The sequence below is a fragment of the Pantherophis guttatus genome, chromosome 1 (genome assembly GCF_059756535.1).
Source record: "Pantherophis guttatus breed Tessera chromosome 1, ASM5975653v1, whole genome shotgun sequence".
In the NCBI taxonomy this organism is placed as follows: Eukaryota; Metazoa; Chordata; class Lepidosauria; order Squamata; family Colubridae; genus Pantherophis; species Pantherophis guttatus.
Window position 1 is genome coordinate 287,635,539 of NC_142063.1, and position 16,435 is coordinate 287,651,973.

The 16,435-nt window shown below is 38.0% G+C and overlaps 1 long non-coding RNA gene across 1 annotated transcript; it reads left to right on the forward strand.

Annotated features, from left to right (window-relative positions):
- Window positions 1-290: 290 nt before the first annotated feature.
- Window positions 291-14,712, forward strand: LOC117671437 (uncharacterized). The gene is made up of 3 exons (XR_004592866.3): window positions 291-741; window positions 12,336-12,519; window positions 14,442-14,712. It is a non-coding gene; the product is annotated as an uncharacterized LOC117671437 (long non-coding RNA).
- The last annotated feature ends 1,723 nt before the right edge of the window (window positions 14,713-16,435 follow it).

Sequence of the window (16,435 nt, forward strand, 5' to 3'; positions counted from 1 at the left end):
TTAAAAGTCAGGAAAAGAGGGACCAGTTGCTCATTCCTGTATATATTATACCATATATATCTCTACTCTTACATCAAGGCCCAGGGATCCAGCCCATGGAATACTTAGATCTGGCCCACAGGGCCACCCTAGAAACAGTGAAAGACGAGCCTGAGGTGCTTCTGTCAGAGAAAATGGGCTCCAGAGCTCCATTGTCAGCTGCCATGGCCTCCTGCCAGTGAAAACAGAGCTCAGGAGAGGCATGTGAAAATGTAGCTTGGGAGCCCATTTTCTCTGGCAGAGCACTCGGACCACCACAGGTGCCCCCGACATGAATGACGTTGATCTGGCCACACTACCCACGCCCACGCCTACCCCAGCCTCCCGAGGTCAAACATAACCCTGATGCAGCCCTCAATGAAATTGAGTTTGACACCCCTGTCTTACATGATGTCTGGCTTGGAACAAGGTCCTAGTCAATGTCATGATCCAGGACATGACTTCAACCAATGATGAGGCAATGAGGCTAAAAAGGAGAAATAAAAAAATGAAGATTTTAAGCCTGAGCTTACTGAGTTTTATCCAAGGTTTTTTTACTTTCATCTCTTTCTCCATACAGGGTTGATTCCTCTTTAAAGGAAGATCTAGATGAAGAGAACAATAAGTAGCAAGTTACTTCTGGAAACTGAAATGGAAGAGGGAGCTTTGGTGTTGTTATGCAAGAACCTAACCCTCTCCCTCAGGTGTAGGTTGATGCCCTTGGTAAGATCTATTAATCTTACTGCCTCCCAACCCTAATGAGCACTGGCTGCAAGCTACCAGGTAATGTCCTGTTGAGGAACAGAACATCTTTGACTATGAACTACAGATAAGAAACGTCCTTGTAGGACGAAGGAAGGCCATCTCTGTCTAAAAGCTGCTTCTCCAGAACATCTGGTTGCTGCTAAAGCTCTTAATCAATCCAGTTTTATTGTATATACATTCTGTATAATATCAGAGTCATCAGCTCCTAATTTGCATTGGCTAGGAGAAAAAAATGAAAACATGCATAAACATAATTTGTATTTTCATTTGTCTTACTGTTAGTTTTCTTTCAGACATAGTCCTAATTGTCACTTAGGCATTTCTAATCACTAACACCTGTCAGTTACTACTGATACTTTCTCCCCCTTTTTAATTTCAACAATGATACAAAATGACCAGAGGCTGATACTGTGAAATTTGTCAACTTTATGAGCATAATTAGCAATGCTTTCAACTGCATGATAAGAAAGACAAGCGCCAGAATCTAGAGAATTTTCTTTGACCTTGATTTTTTTTTATTCCAGGCTTCCTTACAAATTCAGGTCACTTTTTGTGTCTTCAATACTGGACCAAATATACGTTAGGTAAAAGGGCTTATTACAGTAATCACATATTCACTGCACATTTTCTACATCCTATAACTCAAAGCACAGATAGAAATCATCTTCACCCCTCCCTCTCACCCCCAGAAGAAAGTGTGTGGAAATATCAAAAGGAATAATGAAAATGTTCAATAAAATCATCTGCAGCAAATAGAGGAATGAAAACTATTACTTGACCTTTAAATTCCATAAATATATCCACAAAGCCTAAAGCACCATTGTATCTCAGAGTTTCCTGGATAAATGCCTGCTTCCCACCATCAGCATCTCTCATAAAGAATATTTTATCTGTACACCTCTGATATCCAGCTGTACTCAGAGAAGATGCTATGGGCGACTCTGCTAAATTGCTACAGTCACAATTCAATGTATTGGGAATATGTATTTGCTTTTCACATGCATGGAATTGAACTGAGACACTAGGGAAGGCATGCACACTTTCTGCTTCTTTTATGTTACCTGATAACATGGAAAATCAGCCCAGGTGCTTAACAGCAAACTATTTCATGTCTGTGTGCTGCTTTCCTTAATTGCTCAAGATGTTTCTTATTTATTCACGTAGTAAACCTGATCAAAGAGTGGTTATATGTTCTCCTTTATAGCACTGACAGGGAACAGTCTTCTATTTGAAGGCACAGGTTTGCATACAGTAATATACAGAATGTACCAACAGTCAGGCCTCATAGACAATTTATTATATAAATTAGATTAAATGTTTGCCATTTTCTTCTAAATACTTTGTTTGACACATGATCTTTGAATATCCCTAAATATGGTAATATTTACTCTGAAATAGAAACAATTAATAAAACATTATTGTGATTGGCCTATGGACCCTGACTTTTGGTACATCATAGATTGATTATTTGGTTGTTTGAAGGATTACCTCCCCTCAATTACCTCAGCCTGCCACATCAGAATTGACAGGAGAGGCATCTCACTGATCCTGTATGAAAGAGTATAATTGGTGAACCCAGGAATACAGTCTTTACTGCCATGGTACCCATCTATGGAACACTATTTTCCTGAATCATAGATTGGCCCTGATGCTTTCCTCCCCTGGCCTTTAGGAAGGCCCTGAAGACATAGCTCTGCCACTGTGCCTGGGGTCTGACAATGGTGAGGACAATTGTGGGATTTAATAATTTTTACTACTGGTTCTGTGGGTATGGTTTGGTGGGTGTGGCATGGCTTGGTGGGCCAAAGAGGTTGTAGGAAACAAAATGCCTTTAAAAGCCTCTGGCGATTCCAGCTGAGTTGCCTGATTCTCAGAGGCTTCTAAAAGCATTATTTTCTGCAACCTCTTAAGGTTGTCGAAAAAATGCTTTTAAAAGTAAAAAAAAAAAAAGTTGGCCACGTCCACCCAGTCACATTACCCCACCCCCCATCAAGCCACCCCCACAGAACTGGTAGTAACAAATGTTACATTTCACCACTGCTCCAACCTCCAGAGTCCTCTGAACCCACTCCTGCTTCTCTTTTTGTTTTCACCACTTGGTCTCCTGACCTGTTCAAGCAGATGAGCATTGTTCCAAGTCAGGAGAATGAACATTAAGTCTATTTCATTATGTATCCATTCTGCAAAATGGGTTCAGAGGTGGGAAGCAAGTGAATGAGCTGCTGTGAAGGTAGTAAAGCTGTTTTAAGTATAAACTGATGAACAGCACTAATAAAGTTTGCACACAAGGCAGCCTCTTGCTGAAGCTAAACAGGCTTCGCTTGGGTAAGTATCCACAAAGGTATTTGGGATAGGAGACATTTCAGCATCCTCCATCCAGCAACCACGTTAATTCCATCATGGTGGACATAAATGCAGGTTCTTTTTTTAAAAAAAGGAAATGAAAGGCCTAATTCAAGATGCCTACTGTGATGACCCAGGGCTGGATACGGAAGCAACACAGCCGGAACAAAAGCTTAACTCCCATATATTGCTCCAACTTTCCCCCAAAAGTCCCACCATTCACTACAAGTCCAGGAACAAAGCTCTCAACATGCACCTCCAATAGGTCCTGGCCAGTGGTGAAATCCAAATTTTTTTAATACCGGTTCTGTGGACATGGCTTGATGGGCGTGGTGTGACTTGGTAGGCAGGGGAAGGATACTGCAAAATCTCCATTCCCACCCCACTCTGGTTTATTGATGCCTGAGTTGCTTGAGTTGGACTGACTTCTCTGTTGTGGCACTTGTGAGGTGTTCATGGAAAGAATCAGTTTAGCTCAGTTCAGGCTCATGGACTTTTGGGCTTTGATTTTGAACAATTATCTGGCAAATAGTGAATGTGTATTAACAGTGTAGAGAAAGAAGCTTACCTGAAGGTATAAATAAATACCAAAAGCCTGGTGCAAATTTTACTGTTTTGAGATCCAGCCAATTCAAAGATTTGATTATGTTGTTGTGTTTGTTTCCAGGCCTGTATCTGAAAGATAAAAGAATTAGCAGATGGTGCTAAGCTTTGTGCTCATCCAGATAAAATATGTTGTAGGAATGTTATAGACTGTGGAAATCATTAGTTTGTGCTAAAATTAAAGTCGCATCGTATTGTGCAGTGCTATACAAAGGTCTTTACTTATTCAGCCATCATTTAGTTCTAGACCAAGAATGAGAAAAAGAAATCAACTTTTCTTAAACATAGGCGAAGGCTTACAAAATCAATCTATGTGGTCACCAGGAATTGAAAATTATTTGTAGCACATAATCAATCATTCAATCTTTTTAAAAAACATAATTTATTGAAAGTTTCAAAAAGAAGAGTAAAAGTTAATAGAAATAAACAGAAACTAAAATAAGTAAGAAGGGGGGAAAGGAAGAAATAAAAGAGAAAGCTACAGTGCAAAAAGAAAAAAGGTAGAAGAAAAGCAACTAATAGCAACAGCATTGAGACTTCTATATATTGTTCCATAGTGTTTTACACCACTCTCTGGGCAGTTTACAATGTCAGCATATTGTCCCCAATAATCTGGATCCACCTTTTACCAATCTCAGAAGGATGGAAGGCTGAGTTTACCTTGAGCCCATTAGGATCAAACTCCAGGCTGTGGACAAAGTTTGCCTGCAATACTTCATTCTAACCACTGCACCACCAGGGCTCAATGAAAGAAAAGAAAGGAAGGAAAAAAAGATAGAAAAAGCGGCTTCCAATCTTTACAACAGTTATACGTATAATTATAGACTTATCTCTTTCTCTATAGTTACATTGTAACTCTCAACCTATATATCAAAGGCTTACAATATAACATTTTATTTTAAATAAGGTAAAGCTAAAGGTTTCCTGTGTTCCTTGTGCCCATCTCCATTTCTTAAGCAAGGGAGCCAGCATTCTCTGAAGACATTTTTGTGGTCACATGGCCATCATGACTATATGGCTAGGCCAGCGGTGGGTTGCTACCAGTTGCCCTGGATTGGGCGAACCAGTTGCAGCGGTGGGAGGCTCCGCCCACCCATCTGGATGTCTCTGCTCATGCACAGAAGCATCATGTGCGTGTGCAAGCGCACACCCACCCACAAGCGAACGGGTAGCGATGGGATTTGAAACCCACTACTGGCCTAGGCCCACAAAACACTATTACCTTCCCACCAAAGCGGTATCTATTTATCTACTTGCATTTGAATGCTTTTGAACTGCTACGTAGGCAGGAGCTGGGACAGGAAAAGGAACTCACGCTATCCTACTGTGCTCAGGTCTCGAAATGGGCTGTCAGTTTTCTAGCTGACCATGTATGTATTTTCTATTGGTAATTGAAAAAAAAATTAATATCACATACCATGTTTCCCTGAAAATAAAACCCTGTCTTATATTTTTTTGAACCCTGAAATAAGCACTTGGCCCTATTGCCATGCGCTCAAAGCCCGATTGGCCTTACTATCAGGGGATGTCTTATTTTGGGGAAAACAGGGTATACAGTGAAATATACACACATACTCTAGAGTAAGTTCTCTTCAGCTTAGATCATCACACAGAAATTCTAATTGATCTCCTATGAAAGATTCAGCCTTCTTGAAAAAGGCTAGAAGAAAGTGTTCTCGGGTTCTGAGACTATTATTACAAGTACTGCTACCATCTCTCTGAAGCTGATAAAAACAGATAAAACTATCTATTGTTTATATTATTGGTTGATTGTCTTATGTGCCATCAAGTTATTCTTGATTCTTAGTGACCACATAGACAGACTTTCATCATAATGATCTGCCCTTCCAATGGTGCACCTATTCCTACTATAACTGAATTCATTCACTTTTCCTGCTGTTCGTCCCCTTCCTCTCTTTTCTGCTACCTTTCCTAGCATTAGAGCTTTTTCCAGAGAGTGGGGTTTTGAATAATGTGTCTGAAGAAGAATAATTGAGCCTGACCATTTGTGTCTTGAATGAAAAACTCTGGACTGATTTGTTCAATTATATTGCTTATATTATACAGACAGACAAGAAAGAATGTGGAAGTGTAACAAGAATTAAATAAACTAGGAAAAAGAAGTAAAGTATATGCATAATAAGAAAGTTAGAGAAGGAAAAATAAGCCTTTTTTAAAAAAAAACAGCACCCAGAAAAATATTGGTTAGATTTTCCTCTATACCAATTGGAAACAAGTTCATATGCACAAAGTGGATTTTTTTTTATCCATCTCAGATTTCAAATAGGATCTTACAGAGTTTTTCCACTTAAGTAAAATAGTTTTAGCTATATCCAATGCACAATAAATCCAGGTCATTACATTCCACATATTTGGTATATAGTTCACTAAATTAACATTCTGAACCCATTTTTTCTGTACCAGTGCCGTGTTAACAAATTCCTGAATATTAACACAAAATGGAAAATCCTGCAGGAAGCATATGTATTACTGTCCCTTTAACTATTTTATATTTCCAGCAAATTGGATATTTAGCTCTTACTAAACATGCTTTACTGTGTCTAGTACACTAAAAAAGAATCATTTATTGAATTAACTGTATCTTAAGGTCAAAAGACACATATTTAATATTCTTTAAAACTAACCTATTGAGCTTTCAAAAAGGGCTTTCTGAGCTTTCATTCTCCCTCCCCCTTTTATTTTCCAAATTACCAAAATCTATTTTCATCTTCCTTTCTGTAAAAAGAAACTAAGCTTACTAAAATTAAGTTGATGTGGGGTATTAATACTATTTTTTACTGAACAATCTTAGAACAAAGTATTTATCTGAAATTCTCAAACTGGGGTTATCCCAAAGTGTCAGTTTCTTATGGAGACCAATTTTATCTTTCCTCCCAACAATATTGAAAACCATCTTTCTGCCTGTAATGCAGGAAAAACAACTGATTTGGAAGCAAAGTTCAAGGCACACTTTTGACATAATAAGAAAAGAAAGGACAAATAACTTTCTAGTTCCATTTATAAAGGATTTTTTAAAAAATAATTTAAATTTCATAAAAATATGGAGATTGTCAGACCTGTCAGCACTTAAACCTGTAAATGGAAAGGATCCTTGGCTCCATTTATTAAGAAGGGTATAGTTTTATTAGAAGTCAAGCGTATTGCAGTAGTGCATAGCCAGAACTGAGAATCGTGTGCCAACACCCGAGTTCAAATTTTCTCTCCCATAACTGCCTCCCATTACTGACCCTCCCCCCATGACCAATCAGGTTCAAGCAAGATGTTTCCAGAACGGTCACTTCAAGAGTAAATTGGTATATAGCTGCCTTCTTCTCCCAGCTGGGTGACCTTGAAACAGCACCTGGAGGAGATACAGCAGTTACTTTTGCTTTCCCCCAAGCATTCCCCCCTCCCATCCATTCATGGTAGACTGTCACTGTATGGTAGCAAAACATACATGTACACTAGTAAGGTGGCAGCTGACAGAGGTTAGCAACCCAATCATAGATCTGAAATTCTAGAAAATTTGTTCATCTTTCATAAGCTAGTACTAATCTAAATAAATTCATTTGGGTCTCTCTGTTACACAAAAATGCTCCCCGTTAGTACTTTATTAATCTGTTTCAAGAATTTTAACTCACAAGAGTTTCTAAGGGTGGAATCAAAACAGACAATATGGCAGCCATGACTATGTGATTGAATCCCTGCCCCATCCAACGTCCTTTCAGTCATATCCTATGTATATCATGACTTTTTTTATTCTTCCCCAAAGATGCTCTTGTAAATTGATGTTAATATAAAGATAGTAGCTAAATGTTTATTCTTTTATATTCAGTTTAACAATATTTATTCTTCCCCCAAATTTATAGCATACTGAATACAGAAGAAGGATCCTTACATGAGACAGGTTACTGGAGACTGGTAGATAGCATGATTTACCCAATTTACCCCAATGAAGTTCAGAAAAAAAGGGAAATTGGTGCCTGGTTCTCTGGCCCCAGGCCTTCAAAACAAACCAAATGAGCCATCCTAAATTATGGTTGACTCCCTACCCTCCATTTTCTTGGCAAATTTGCCTCCCCTTTTCACAATCAATTCCAACTTTGAGGATTTGTGATAGCCCTTGCAAGGCTAGATTTCTTTTACTGATCTTTTTATACACAGTTGTTCTTGTAACAGATTGACGATGTTTAATTCTTTTTGCACCTATTTTCATGTTTTTTATACATTGATTTGGACTTATAAAACTGAAAGCTGTTCAGTCCAAATGCCAACTGTTCCTGGCATTTTAAAGTAGCAGCTTTAATACCTCTCAGAGGACATCTCTCATCAGTGATACAAATGAGAGGGTTGCTTGAGAATGTAAGCAGTGAAGATGTGATAAAGAAACTAATGTTTTATAATTCACCCATTCATTTTGTAAAAGGCATTGGTAAGGCAATGATCTTTTCTATTAAATATCCCTTTTCCGTTCCACTCCTCCCAATTATGCAGCCCTCTCAAGCAAATTTAGCCCAATATGATCAAATACTTCCAGTATTATTGAATGGAATATCAGCCCATTGCTAGAAAACCCAGTGAAAGCTGTTATGATCTCTAAGCAACAGAGAATGTGGACTATCTGCTTGAAATATAGAATTTCATAGCCTCAATTTTAAAAGATGGAAAGTAGGTCTGCTAGCTCCATCCAATTATTTTGCTTAATTCTTTCTACTTTACATTTTCAAATCCTAGCTAGAACGATCATTTATGTATTAACAAGGAAGAGGACAAAAGAGGGCACAATTTTGCATAAATATAGATGTTAATTTATTAGATGCAAACTTTGAAATAGTTGCTATAATTTACATAGAAATGCAATCTGTCTCACAGTTATGGAAAAGACTTTATTTTGACTTGAATTCTGATGAATAGAAAACATGTAACTACATTATTTTGGAAATGAGTCAGAAGTATGCATATCTGTATGCATTTATTTATTGATTCACTTATTTATCATATTTGTATCCCTCTGTAATTTTCAAGGATTTCTAGCAGTTTACAACAATGTATAACAGCAATAAATAATTCAAACATTAAAATGACAAGAAAAAAATCTCATATTAAAATAATTTAACTCCTCTTAAAATGGAGCAACAAACTTAATCAATAACCATAGATAGCTTCATCCTAACCTTCTAATGGAAGTTTAAACATCTGAAGTATCTCTTGATGAAAAAGAAAAAGAAACCTGAAAAAAGTCAGACAAGTACTGCAACAAATTTGATGAATTCCAAAACAACAACAACCTTTTTCTGCCCTTTCTTTTGTCTCAAAGATTTGTAGAGCAGTTCTAAGACCAGTGGTGGGTTCCTCCCAGTTCGGTCCGGTTCGGCAGAGCTGGTAGCGGTGACGATATGACATCACCAAACCGGTTCTCCCCCCCCCCCGCCCTCCCGCCCCCCCACCCCCCACCCACGTTATTCTTACCTTTTATTTGGTCCCACCCCCAATCTATTGCTGCCTCCTGAGTCCCAGCTGATGACTAGAGGGAAAAAAACTGTTTAAACTCTTGCCGCGGGGCTTCAAAGGGCCGTCCTACAGCTGATCAGTGTTAAAAGCAAACAAATGAGTTGGGTCGTAAGTGCAAGGACTGGTCTTAAGTGCGAGGACCTTCCAGAAATGACTCTGACCAGCTAGCCATGCCCACCTAGTCACATGACCTCCAAGCCACACCCACAAAATAAGCCACGCCCACAGAACCAGTAGTAAAAATATTTAGAACCCACCCCTGTCTAAGACCAACACTGGCAGTAGGTCCTCAACCACTTAGTGCAGCTATCTGGTTAACCAAAACTTCTTGCAAAAACAAGAAGAAAAAAGGAACCATGGGTAGAATTGAGTCAAATTCTGGAACTATTTAACCCTTTGTTTTTAGAGAGAGAGAGAGAGAAAAATGTTAACGGCTTCTTTCTTTTTAATATGCGTAATTTTAGAAGCTGCAAATTTGAGCCCTTAGGTGGATGCTACTAATAATGATCAAGTCACAATAGGCCAGGAGGAATACCACACTACTAAAGTCATGAAGAGATTACACGTTTGAAGATGTTATTTGCATTGGAAGAAAATTCCCCTTAGCTATCTGCAGCCTTTAAAAAATGTGCATATTAAATATAAATATGCATTTTTAACATCACATCTACTTTTGATCTCTATACTCATGGGAATATCTTTAAAGAAAGGAGCAAATGTATGGAATTCTTTTTCAAGAGGGGTGGCACACTCTGAGTCCTAAATTATGTCCTCAGATAAAAATTATACAGAGCAAAAAAAAACATTTATACAAAAATAGACTGTTCCATTTTTCCCCCCAGTATAATTCTTTCAACCATACTCTGAGAAAACTATTTGAACTATTTTGCAACAACAAAGGAAGGGCTATTGTTCAATGGTTAGATTTACATCTTCAGTGAAAAGTCAGAACATCCCAACCAGGTAAATTGGAGTTACCATAGCTAAAATTTTAAGTCAGATCTGTCCATGTTGTGTTAGATTTTTTTTTTTCCTATGCTTCTGTTGTATCTGGAGAATGCCAGATTGAGGAAAGCTAGTTTAACTTCTTTATTATTTGGTATTACCCTGCTGTCATTTTCACTTGTGGTTTACCACTTTAATTCTTGGACTAAGGCAGCATTAAACTTTTGCAAATAAAATCAATGTATCTTTTAATGTGAAATACTTTTTATCCTGACAGGAATACAGCAGGACAGAGTGCATTAAAGAGAAATAAGCTAACAATTAGAACAGAAGCCTTTTAAATAAATGCCCTTTCTCGTTGGTGGCAGATATTGATGGAAGCTGAACTCCCAAAATCTGGGAGAAGCTAAAACTCTAGTCTTGGCTTAAATTATACTACCTACTTTTTATCATGAACTCTGCCACACCACTGTCCTTTTGATCTGCAAATAAATTTAGTTGCGTCACAACTCGTTACCATAGTACTGTCTTATGTCTAAGGGTATACCCATGTAATATGGCTGTATTACTATTATTCTTCTCATCTTTTCTACTATCTTCTCCTGTTGGTATCTTATGATTATATTACTTTATTGTTTGTATGTACTGAGATTTTATGCACTAAAGACAAATTCCTTGTATGTCCAATCACACCTGGTCAATAGTTCTGTTCTGTTCTGTTTGATTCTACTCTACTTTACTCTACTCTACTCTACTCTACTCTACTCTACTCTACTCTACTCTACTCTACTCTACTCTACTCTACTCTACTCCTTTGCATCCAAGAATTTTAGTGCTCCAATGAAACAAAATAAAAAGGATCCAATATTCAGTGGTTCTATCCTGGCACATTTTGTGCAGTGTGTTAACTGAGCATATTGTGATAGGTATAGAAGCTGTCGAAGCTGGATTCAAGGCCTTGTTTATAAATCAGATTGATGAAATTGAAGAGGGGAAAAAAGACACATGGCAGGCAGCCTGTCTCATGAGAACAAGAACATCTATGAACGCAGAGTGACCTCACTGTTAAGTGAGTTTCCTTTGTGCAGAAATACAGAGATAAAACACTACCACCACTACCCTACAAAACTTGCTTGCAGCAGATGCTGTGGAAATTCAGTTTTTAGGATTTTTATAGCATACTACCATTGGGGTGCTGTCATCACGCAATAAGCAAGAGTGCATAGCAACTGAAGGGCATGAAATTTGTTAAGTGACAGGATTCTTTAACACATCACTGGAAACAACAGATTAGCTCCCCTTTTTTTGCCATGAAATAACAGGCCCCTAAAAGGTTTGATATCACTTAATCTAATACAAGTTTCTGCTTTTATATTGACTTGCCTTTTGATATAAAGCAAAAACCCAATTTGTTATTCGTGGATCTCAATATTTATCTGCTTCATTGGATTTTGTTACATTTATTCATGCTTCTGCCACAATTAGATATCTGACAGAGAACAGTTACAGGATAGTCTCGCGTTCTGAGGTCACAACCCTGTAGCTATATATTGGCTTAAGCCTTCAGTAATCATTTATTGCAGCACAAAAAGCTATTAAATCAAAACTTACCATACAAACGAGTTTAGTTCCTCTGATAACTGCAGTTTTGCCAATCTCAAGAACCATTTCTTTTTTAGGAAAAAAAACCCCATCATATGAAGTCAAATATCACGCTTCAGAGGATTTGTTGATTAGTTGAGATAGTCATAATAAGATTCCTGCTATCCTACCGTCCGGTTATATTGTAGCTGAGTTTAATTTTCAGTTTTGGCAAACTGTCTCCTGAAAGCAAAGGGCTAAAGTAGAAGGAATCAATGGCCTAATCCAGCAAAGCTACTCTCCCAAACTATCATCTGGGTAGATGTGACCTATCAAACGCAAGTGCTTTTAGCTCCATTGATTTTGGCGAGAGAGGTTTAACCAAATGCTTAATTCTCACACTTCAGTTAATGCTATTTGGATTGTGACCAATAGATGAAGTAACAAGACAAACTCAATCATGTCTACTAGGCTGTATTTCAAATACAGGTAGCATGGATCTTAATGTCTATAAATTCACTCCCTTGTCTATGCTATGTTTACCCAGATCTGATTGTTTTAATACAAAGCGATAAATAGAAAGAAGCCAAAGCTGAAGGTGACTGCTAGCCCAACAAAGAATACATTCGCTCGTGGCACAGTGGAGATGGGCTTGGTGGATGCTGAAAGTTTTTGCTTCCAGATGAATAGAGAACAACTGGCATTCACAATCTTCAATGACAGCTGAATGGCCTTTACAGCTTTTCCAACCAGGTGGGTAAAGGGGAACAACTGGCATTGATAAGCTTCAGTGACTTCAATTATCTTTAAAATGCATACTACCCAACTGCCTAGAAAACACAATTGACATGAAGATGCCACAGCACTTTATATATATTTTTTCTACTATTAACACATCTAATTCCCTAACAGTGCAGTTTGGAGAAAGCAAGCAACCATAGAGTTGGTGTAGTCTGGTTGTCACTGAAAGTTGTGAGGTGTGGACCACCTGATCATGAATGAGGACCATTACAATCATGTAACAGGGAGGGAGGTGCTTTGGCTGCCAATGTGTTTTGAGGTTCAGTTCTAGGTATTGGCTATTATATCTCATTTGTACTGCTTGGAGGAGGCTGGATTTCTTCAGGACCATCTATTCCAGCTAGAATTGCCCATCTGATACAGGGTGGAAAAGAGGACAAGCTGTGAGTCTTTATCTGCCAGGAGATAAGACAGGTATAATGGTATGTGGAAATGATCTTGGGAAACAAGGCAAAGAAAGAAAGGCAGCCAAAGGAATGGTCAGATTAAAGGCAATTTAATTTGGGGTAGGAAGCAGGTCAGAAGGGACCCTCCTTAGTTCTTTGGGCTGTAAAGGATTTCTTTCAGACTTGCAGGATTCTATTAATGTAAGTAACTGTACAGTAAAGTACAATCTATCTGACTATTTTCCTATCTGATTTGCCTTGCAAGGATGCTATTGATCTTGAAAGGCTGAAAGTATGTTTCTTCCCCACATCCCCTCTACAGCCCAAGAAACTAAAAAGGATCCTTCTGAACCTCTTACCCTGCCACATTCCTATTGGCAGTGAACTTACCTTTTAGCTGAACATGTCCTTGGCTGTCTCTTTGCCCTGTCTCCGAAGGTCATTCCCACATACCGTTGCAACAGGTGAATACTCAGGAACAAGAATGGTTCCTGCAATATTAGGATATTAAAGCCCTGCTTTTCTGTGAAGCTTTCAGGACTGAAGAACAGTATTAAGAGAATTATAATGATATTTTTTCTGTAAATTGGGAGGAGGGAACTAATGTTATGTGCACTGGGCTATTATGGTCATTTTATCAATCTAAGTAAGAAGAAAATATAAAGAACAAAAATCACTGAGTTGGAAGAGATTTCACCCCAAGTCCTTAACTGGCTGCCAATATAGCAGATTCACTACTAGGCCATGACTATAGCCTATATAACTATAGCCTCTATATAAAGTTCTATCACTTTCTGTTCTATTATCAAAAATGTTGTACCAATAGGAAATATTGCCTAAGGTTATGTCAAAATCCTTTTATTTTCTTTTGCAATTTTAGTGTACTGGTTTGAGTTCTGTAGTTTGGGGCAACTGAAAACAAAATGGTTTCCTGTCTTAGTTGTAGGCCTCTAAATTTCTAGAGGGAAGCTATTCCATAACATAGGCCTGTGATGGAAAAGTAGTGCTTTCAAACCAGTGGTGAAATTCAATTTTTTTTACTACCGGTTCTGTGGCTGTAGCTTGGTGGGTGTGGTATGGCGTGGTGGGCATGGCAGGGGAAGGATACTGCAAAATCTCCATTCCCACCCCACTCTGGGGCCAGCCAGAGGTGGCATTTGCTGGTTCTCCGAACTACTCAAAATTTATGCTACCAGTTCTCCAGAACCTGTTAGAACCTGCTAGATTTCACCCCTGCTTCAAACCTCTGCTCTCTCATCTCATTAAAGTAGGATATTAAAACAAATGACTTTCTTGGATGGGTTTAATCCCTGACCATGCTCGTTCTGGGGGAAAACACTTCAGACTTTTCAACACCTGTGCATAAAACTAAACATATTCCACTCCTTCAAACTTTTTGTAAGTGACTTGCTCTTTATGTCTCGGTTTCCTTCTCTTCCTCTGAACATTTTTCAATAGAGCATCTTAGTGTTTTTTCTTTAATTGAAGGTTCCAGCTTTGGATGCCGTGAGAATACCAGAAAATCAGAAGAAACAAGTCTGAAACTGGACTGGCTCATCACAAGAAAAATGCATAAATACAGACCACTTATTTCAGTGAGAAATAACCTTATATGGCAAAAGAAAGAGAGAAACAGGTACAAGATTTTAATCTGAGACTGCTATGCACATGATATGGAATGGATATGGATATGGAATCCTAGAGTTTATAGTCACTTATTTTCATTTTATTAAAGTGTTCTCTACAATCCAAAATGAAAGCTGTGTCCTTGAATCTATGGCTATGAGCCAAAGCTCAAGTATTGTCTGGGTGAAGCCTGATATTGTATCTGATTGTATATCTGTTGATAAACTTCAGAACTGCACTCAGTATGGCACCCTATTGTTGACTCTGCTGTGAAACTGCTGGCTTACAAAAAGGTCTAGATCCTATTTGCATATACCGCAAAAAGGATATCAAGTGTCTCCCATTCTGAATTTGTGCAGCTAATTCTTCCCATCAAAATGCTGACCATTTTACTAATTCAAATTTGTTTTATCTTTAAAAAATGTATATGGCTTCCCATCTTAAACAATATAACTGTGGGAGACTATCAACAATCAGAGCCCTATAAATAGGAGATAAAAACAAAACCCCCACATTTTTTTAAAAAAAACCCACATTCCATCCCAGGTGCCATTATAATCTGGTACCAAATACACATGTGGTGGGCTCAACTTCCATCCTTTTAGAGTTATCTCTATAACGTGTCAAGAACAGCCTTGTTCCTATTTTATTTATTACAGATTTTAAATATTGTATATAACCTATGTTGTTTACAAAGTATTCTTCCAAATCCTTTATTGGAATCATTTTAAAGATGGCAAGCAACATTGGGTCTATGTGATTTTACTTTCTAGCTCATAGGTTATACTTTGGAGGTCATTACTGAACAGTGTATGCTGGTTAAAATGTGGTAACTGCTTTGAAAACTATTATGAAAATGGAATAGTTGCAGGAGTGAAAATGCTAGCTTGAATATTGCTAGCAAAAGCAGATTAATAGGTTATTGAAGTCAGAGTGTTGTTATCAAAGTTAATTAAACCAATGGTATAATCCTAAATAAAGGATTTTGTTTGGGAGCAAATCCTGTTTGAATTCCGTGAGTTTCTGAACTCATTGAAAAGAAATATGTACAGGACTGTCAGATAAATCTATTTAATTCTAATTTAACCAAAGCAAATATCACAGTAGAAGACATCAGGAACTTAGTTTGCCTTAAGGTACAGTTGAAGCACAGATTTCCCACTAAGTAATTCATCCATCCTCATTTCCAATCTGTAACTAAGCTTGGATCTCAAGAGTCCCAAACTGGAGAAGGCTGTGTAAGGTTGCCAAACTGTGTTTCCAAGTTATACCTTAAGTACTGAATCCATGCCAAGCTTTGTATAAACCTAATCCCGATGAAAATAAAATGTATTTTTGGTAAGCAATAAATTCTAAAGCCTAGGAGAAAATAAAATATATTAAGCAAGAGTGCATTATATTTACACCAAATGTTGAGCCTTTACAGCATATAAGTAACACAGTGTGCCTACCAAGTAAATGACAATTGGTTCCAAAAGAATTCCCCAGAGAACTGATAAACAGAAATGGCAAATAGGGGGGGGGAAGTCTGTCTGAATAAGACTAGAGATAGATGACCATTTTCTCAAAGAACTGGAGATATTTGGAAAGGAATTGCATGGCCCATGGCATGCTTTTGTATCTGACAAACTAACTGTGTTTTCCAAAACCCTTCAGAACCACTTTGGCCTGAAGCAAGAATAGAGTAAAAAAATTGGATGTGTGCACCAGAACTGACTCATCACACTATTGATGCCATAGATTGTTTCCAGTCTGTTCCAGAGGGATCTCCTCCTCGCTCCCCCACCCATTCACCCTCTGGTGGTGAATGTCATTAAATTCTCAAACTCTCTTAAAACTTGGATTCTCTTACATAC